Below are 7031 nucleotides of genomic sequence, written 5' to 3' on the forward strand. Positions count from 1 at the left end.
CACTGCATGACTAATCATCTGTCGGTTCTCGATCATACTGGAATAGGATTTACTATCCTTTTGCGTCTGTCACTACGCCCAACACTCGCGAGTTTGAAGCTCGTCACAGCCATCCCTTCCGGGATCCTACTCGGAATACCATAGACAAGGTTTAGACTTTCCGGATCTCAGGAATGGCCGTCCATGGGTTCTAACTTATACCACGGACATTCTAATATCTCGGACTCGGTCCTCTGTATTAGATATCTAAGAGATATTCATTCTAGTTTGTTTGCATGTAGAACGGAAGTGTTTGTCAGACACGCGTTCATAAGTGAGAATGATGATGAGCGTCACATAATCATCACATTCATCATGTTCTTGGGTGCGAATGAACATCTTAGAATAGGAATAAGCTTGAATTGAATAGAAAAATAATAGTACTTTGCATTAATTCATGAGGAACAGCAGAGCTCCACACCTTAATCTATGGTGTGTAAAAACTCTACCGTTGAAAATACATAAGTGATGAAGGTCCAGGCATGGCCGAATGGCCAGCCCCCAAACGTGATCTAAAGATGAAACTAAAGATAATCCAAAGATGTAAATACAATAGTAAAAAGTCCTATTTATGCTAAAAACTAGTTACTAGGGTTTACAAAAATGAGTAAATGATGCAGAAATCCACTTCCGGGGCCCACTTGGTGTGTGCTTGGGCTGAGCATTGAGCTTTACACGTGTAGAGGCTTCTCTTGGAGTTAAATGCCAGTTTATGTCGTCTAAACTCGGGCAAAGTATGAACTATTATATATTGATGAAAAGCCCTGGATGTCTACTTTCTAACGCAAAGGAGAGCACGCCATTTGGAGTTCTACAGCTCCGGAAAATCTACTTTGAGTGCAGGGAGGTCAGAATCCAACAGCATCTGCAGTCCTTCTTCAACCTCTGAATCTGATTTTTGCTCAAGTCCCTCAATTTCATCCAGAAAATACCTGAAATCACAGAAAAACATACAAACTCATAGTAAAGTCCAGAAATGTGAATTTTAATTAAAAACTAATAAAAATATACTAAAAACTAACAAAATCATACTAAAATAATTTGGCATTCAGCTTCATGATTGCTCTTAAATATTGAGCAACTTGCTCTTCAGCAATGTCTTCATCTTCTTCAGAAGATGAATAGTCATCAGAGCTCATGAATGGTAAAAGGAGGTTCAATGGAATCTCTATGGTCTCTAGATGAGCCTCAGATTCCTTTGGTTCCTCAAAGAGAAACTCCTTGTTGATCACTGGACGTCCCAGGAGGTCTTCCTCACTGGGATTCACATCATCTCCCTCCCTTGTAGGTTCGGCCATGATGGTTAAATCAATGGCCTTGAACTCTCTTTTTGGATTCTCTTCTGTATTGCTTGGGAGAGTACTAGGAGGAGTTTCAGTGACTCTTTTACTCAGCTGGCCCACTTGTGCCTCCAAATTTCTAATGGAGGACCTTGTTTCATTCATGAAACTTAAAGTGGCCTTAGATAGATCAGAGACTATATTTGCTAATCTAGATGGATTCTGCTCAGATTTCTCTGTCTGTTGCTGGGTGGATGATGGAAAAGGCTTGCTATTGCTAAACCTGCTTCTTTCACCATTATTAAAGCCTTGTTGAGGCTTTTGTTGATCCTTCCATGAGAAATTTGGATGATTACTCCATGAGGGATTATAGGTGTTTCCATAGGGTTCACCCATGTAATTCACCTCTGCTATTACAGGGTTCTCAGGATCATAAGCTTCTTCTTCAGAAGATGCCTCTTTAGTACTATTGGATGATTCCTTCAATCCATTCAGACTTTGAGAGATCATATTGACTTGCTGAGTCAATATTTTATTCTGAGCCAATATGGCATTCAGAGTATCAATTTCAAGAACTCCCTTCCTCATAGGCGTCCCATTATTCACAGGATTCCTTTCAGAAGTGTACATGAACTGGTTATTTGCAACCATGTCAATGATTTCTTGAGCTTCTGTAGGCGTTTTCTTTAGGTGAATGGATCCACCTGTAGAATGGTCCAGTGACATCTTTGATAGCTCAGACAGACCATCATAAAATATATCCAGGATGGTCCATTCTGAAAGCATGTCAGAAGGACACTTTTTGGTTAGTTCCTTGTATCTCTCCCAAGCTTCATAGAGGGATTCACCTTCTTTCTATTTGAAAGTTTGAGCATCCACTCTAAGCTTACTAAGCTTTTGAGGAGGAAAGAACTTGGCTAAGAAAGCCGTTACCAGCTTATCCCAAGAGTTCAGGCTATCCTTAGGTTGAGAGTCCAACCATATTCTAGCTCTGTCTCTTACAGCAAATGGGAAAAGTATAAGCATGTAGACCTCGGGATCAACCCCATTGATCTTAACAGTATCACAGATCTGCAAGAACTCAGTTAAGAACTGAAAAGGATCTTCAGATGGAAGTCCATGAAACTTGTAATTCTGTTGCATCAGAGAAACTAATTGAGGTTTAAGCTCAAAGTTGTTTGCTCCAATGGCAGGAATTGAGATGCTTCTTCCATGTAAATTGGAATTTGGTGCAGTGAAGTCACCAAGCATCTTCCTTGCATTGTTATTATTTTCAGCCATGTCTCCTTCTTTTTCAAAAATTTCTGTCAGATTTTCTCCAGAGAGTTGTGCTTTAGCTTCCCTTAGCTTCCTCTTCAGAGTCCTTTCAGGTTCAGGATCAGCCTCAACAAGAATGTTCTTATCCTTGTTCCTGCTCATATGAAAAAGAAGAAAACAGAAAAGAAAATATGGAATCCTCTATGTCACAGTATAGAGATTCCTTATGCAAGTATAAGAAGAGAAGAATGTAAAAAGGAGAAGAGGTAAAATTCGAACACGGAGAGGAAGATGGGGTTCGAATTTTGGGTGGAAGAGAAGTGTTAGTAGATTAAATAAATAGAAGGAGATGAGAGGGAGGGAATTTCGAAAATTAATTAAATAAAAAATTAAAATTTAAAGTTAAATTTCGAAAATTAAAATTGAAATCAAATTAAATTAAAAATTAAAACAATTAGTTAAAAAAAAGGGAATTTTGAAAAAGAGGGAAGGGATTTTCGAAAATTAGAGAGAGAGAATTAGGTAGGTGGTTTTGAAAAAGATAAGAATTAATCAAAAAGTTAAGTGGTTAATTGAAAAAGATTTGAAAATCAAATTTGAAAAGATAAGAAGTTAGAAAAGATTTTGAAATTGATTTTGAAAAAGATGTGATTGAAATTTATTTTGAAAAATATTTGAAAAAGAAATTTAAAAATATTTGATTTTGAAAATTAAAGTTGATTACTTAACTAACAAGAAACTAAAAGAAATTATTTTAAAATTTAAAGATTGAACCTTTCTTAATAGGCAAGTAACAACTTAATATTTTTGAATCAATCACATTAATTGTTAGTATTAAATTCAAAAATATGAAATAGAAATAAGAAAAAGATTTTTGAAAATCAATTTAAAATTTTTGAAAATTATGAAAGAAAAATGAAAAAGATTTGATTTTTTTGAAAAATATTTGAAAAAGATATAGTTTTTAAAATGAAAATTTGATTTGACTCATAAGAAACAACTAAGGGAAAGATATTTTTTTGATTTTATGATTTTTTTTTTTTGAAAAAGTCAACCCAAATTTTCGAAATTTTATGATAGAATATGGGAAAGATATTTTTTTGATTTTTTGAATTTTTAATGATGAAAGAGAAAAATATATCTTTTTTTGTTGTTTTTCTCTTTTTTTTTCTTTTTATTAAACAGTAAAAATGAAACAAAACATGAAAATCATGAATCAAAACAACTAATGCATGCAAGAATACTTTGAATATCAAGATGAACACCAAGAATACTTTGAATGTCAAGATGAACACCAAGAACATATTTTTGAAAAGTTTTCAAGAAAAGAAAATATGCAAGACACCAAACTTAAAAAATTTTTTTCTTTAGGCATTAATGTTTCAAGAATGCATATGAAAAACAAGAAAAGACACAAAACAAGAAAATATGAAGATCAAACAAGAAGACTGGCCAAGAACAACTTGAAGATCATGAAGAATGCAATGCACGAAATTTTCGAAAATAAATTTTTTTTGAAAATTAAAAAGATGCAATTGACACCAAACTTAAAACTTGACTCTAGACTCAAACAAGAAACACAAAAATTATTTTTGATTTTATGATTTTATAAATTTTTTTTGGATTTTCGAAAATTATTGTGGTAAAAACGAAAAAGAAAAGAAAATTTATTTTTGTATTATTTTCGAAAATAAGAAATAAAAAGCTTAAAAATAAAATAAAATTACCTAATCTGAGCAACAAGATGAACCGTCAGTTGTCCAAACTCGAACGATCCCTGGCAACGACGCCAAAAATATGGTGCACGAAATTGTGATCATCAATGGCGCCAACAACTTGGTACCCACAATTGTAATCTCAACTCTTTATCACAACTTCGCACAACTAACCAGCAAGTGCACTGGGTTGTCCAAGTAATAAACCTTACGTGAGTAAGGGTCGATCCCACCGAGATTGTCGGCCTGAAGCAAGCTATGGTCACCTTGTAAATCTCAGTCAGGCGGATTCAAATGGTTATGGTGAATTGATAATAAAAACATAAATAAAATATAAACTGGGATAGAGATACTTATGTAATTCATTGGTGAGAATTTCAGATAAGCGTATAGAGATGTTTTCGTTCCTCCTGAACCTCTGCTTTCCTGCTGTCTTCATCCAATCATTCCTACTCCTTTCCATGGCAAGCTTTATGTAGGGCATCACCGTTGTCAATGGCTACATCCCATCCTCTCTGTGAAAATGGTCCAATACGCTGTCACTGCATGGCTAATCATCTGTCGGTTCTCGATCATACTGGAATAGAGGGTTAGGTGACACAATATGTCAAACAGTTAATGTTCTTAGTAAGAAATAAAGAAAAACAAAGAAAAAGTGCTTAATCTAGACCACCACCTTACTTAATCATTGTTAATCTAATCAATCCCCGGCAACGGCGCCAAAAAATTGATGTGTGGAAAATGATCCAAAACAAAACTCACCGGCAAGTGGACCGGGTCGCATCAAGTAATAATAACTCACATGAGTGAGGTCGATCCCACAGGGATTGAAGGATTGAGCAATTTTAGTTAGGTTGTTGATTTAGTCAAGCGAACAAGTGTTGATTTGAGTGATTTGTATCAAGCGAAGCTAAATTGCATGAAATTTAAAGGGAGAGGGATAATTGACAAGAATTTAAAGTGTAGAAGAATTAAAAGAGCCGAATCTTAAAGAGCAAGTAATGTAAATTGTAGAAACTTAGATTGCAAGAAAAGTAAATAGCTGAAGCTTAAAGTGCAAGAAATATAAATTGCTTGAATCATAAAGGGATTAGGGAGTTGGGCTTGCAGAAATTAAACAAGAGAAAGTAAAATGCCATTAAACAGAGAAGTAAAGTATGAATTAAAATGCAACAGATCTAAACAGAAAAGAACAATTGCTTGAAAATCCCAACAGAAAGCAAAATGTAGCTCAATTGCAATAGTTCAATGGAAGTTGAAGATCTCAGGGTTGGAGAAGACTAGAGAACAAGTCTAGATCTCAATTCCTTCCTTGATCCAACCAAGAACAATTGCAAAAGAAGTAAAAGAGTAAATTGCAGGAGAAGTAGAAGATGAAAGAAGTAAATAGAATTGGGATTCAAATCACAATTTCTAGAATTATGCAGAAAAATAAACAAAGAGATCCCAAGATGAGATTAAAACAGAATTTCTTCAATTCTCCACCGATGATCCAAGACAATAAGTAGAGAGTGCAGAAGCAAGAACAAGGAAGAAGAGAGATCAATTCTCCTTCCCAATTCTCAGAGATCCAAAGTAAAAATTCACAAGAAAGTAAAAATGAAAATTCTTAAATGAAGGTAAAAGGTCTCTCTAACTCAAACTAACTTCTATTTATACACTTCCTATTTTTGGATTTTTGAATTTGGGTGGGCTTTTTAATTTTGTGAAGAATTGAATTATATTGGATTTTTAATTAAATTTTCAGCCCATGTGTTTCTCCCAGGGTCAAGCTCGGTTCATGTGGAGAGCTGAGCCTTGGTGCTTGTTTGTGTGTTGCGCACCAAGCTCCTTGACCGTGACAAATTGTGCATGACATGCTTCCCTGGTCGTGTCACACTCGCGCATCATACTTCAAGAAACAAGGGGAGTAGCGCTCAGCTCTTGGCAAGAGCTGAGCTTGCTCCTTGTCTTTGGTGAGGTCTCAAGTTCGAAACCTTGGTGAGGCATGTGCTGGCCCCTTTCTTTTGTGCACAAAGTGGTGCCTTGTTCCTTGCTTCCTTGAGGTGCTTGGTTCGATCCTTGGGGGTAGCATTTTAGCCAAGTTTGGCTTAATTTCTTGGTGAGTAGTGATGAGAGAACTTTTGCGTGGTCTAGAAATTCGCAGATAAATCCTCGTTGCAGGTATAGCTTCTAAACCAACAAAAGTCCTTTCTTACAAATGTTTTGGTTGTCACAAGTAACAAACCCCTTTAAAATTGATAACCGAAGTATTTAAACCTCGGGTCGTCTTCTCAAGGAATTGCAGGGAGGTGTGTTATTAATGGTTATGGCTTTTCTGGGGAATTTGGAGTTTGGGCAATGGGCATAGATATAATTATAAACTTGATGCCAAGGCATCTTAGGCTAGTTTCACTAGTATTTTTCTGTTAGTTTTAGTGGTTTTATGCACTTTCGTGAGCTTAAAGTAACCAAGAATGGTTAAAAGAATAACAAAGCAATGAACCATCCAAACAATATGATTTTGATGCAATATCCATGAGTTTTAGTTATATTACTTGAATGCTATGAATGGAAGATTTCTCATGAAATTTTGCAAGACTTTGATGCAATTGTTTGGATGATTTCAGGGAAGAAGAGGCTAGGCAAGGAAGCAACAAAATCAATAAAGGAAGCTTGAATATCACATGTGGAGTTTAAGTTCCAGTTTAAGCCTAAACTGGAGCTTAAACGCCAGAATCATGAAGGCTAAGAAATGCTG

The sequence above is a fragment of the Arachis ipaensis genome, chromosome B04, assembly GCF_000816755.2.
Source record: "Arachis ipaensis cultivar K30076 chromosome B04, Araip1.1, whole genome shotgun sequence".
NCBI classification, from domain to species: domain Eukaryota; kingdom Viridiplantae; phylum Streptophyta; class Magnoliopsida; order Fabales; family Fabaceae; genus Arachis; species Arachis ipaensis.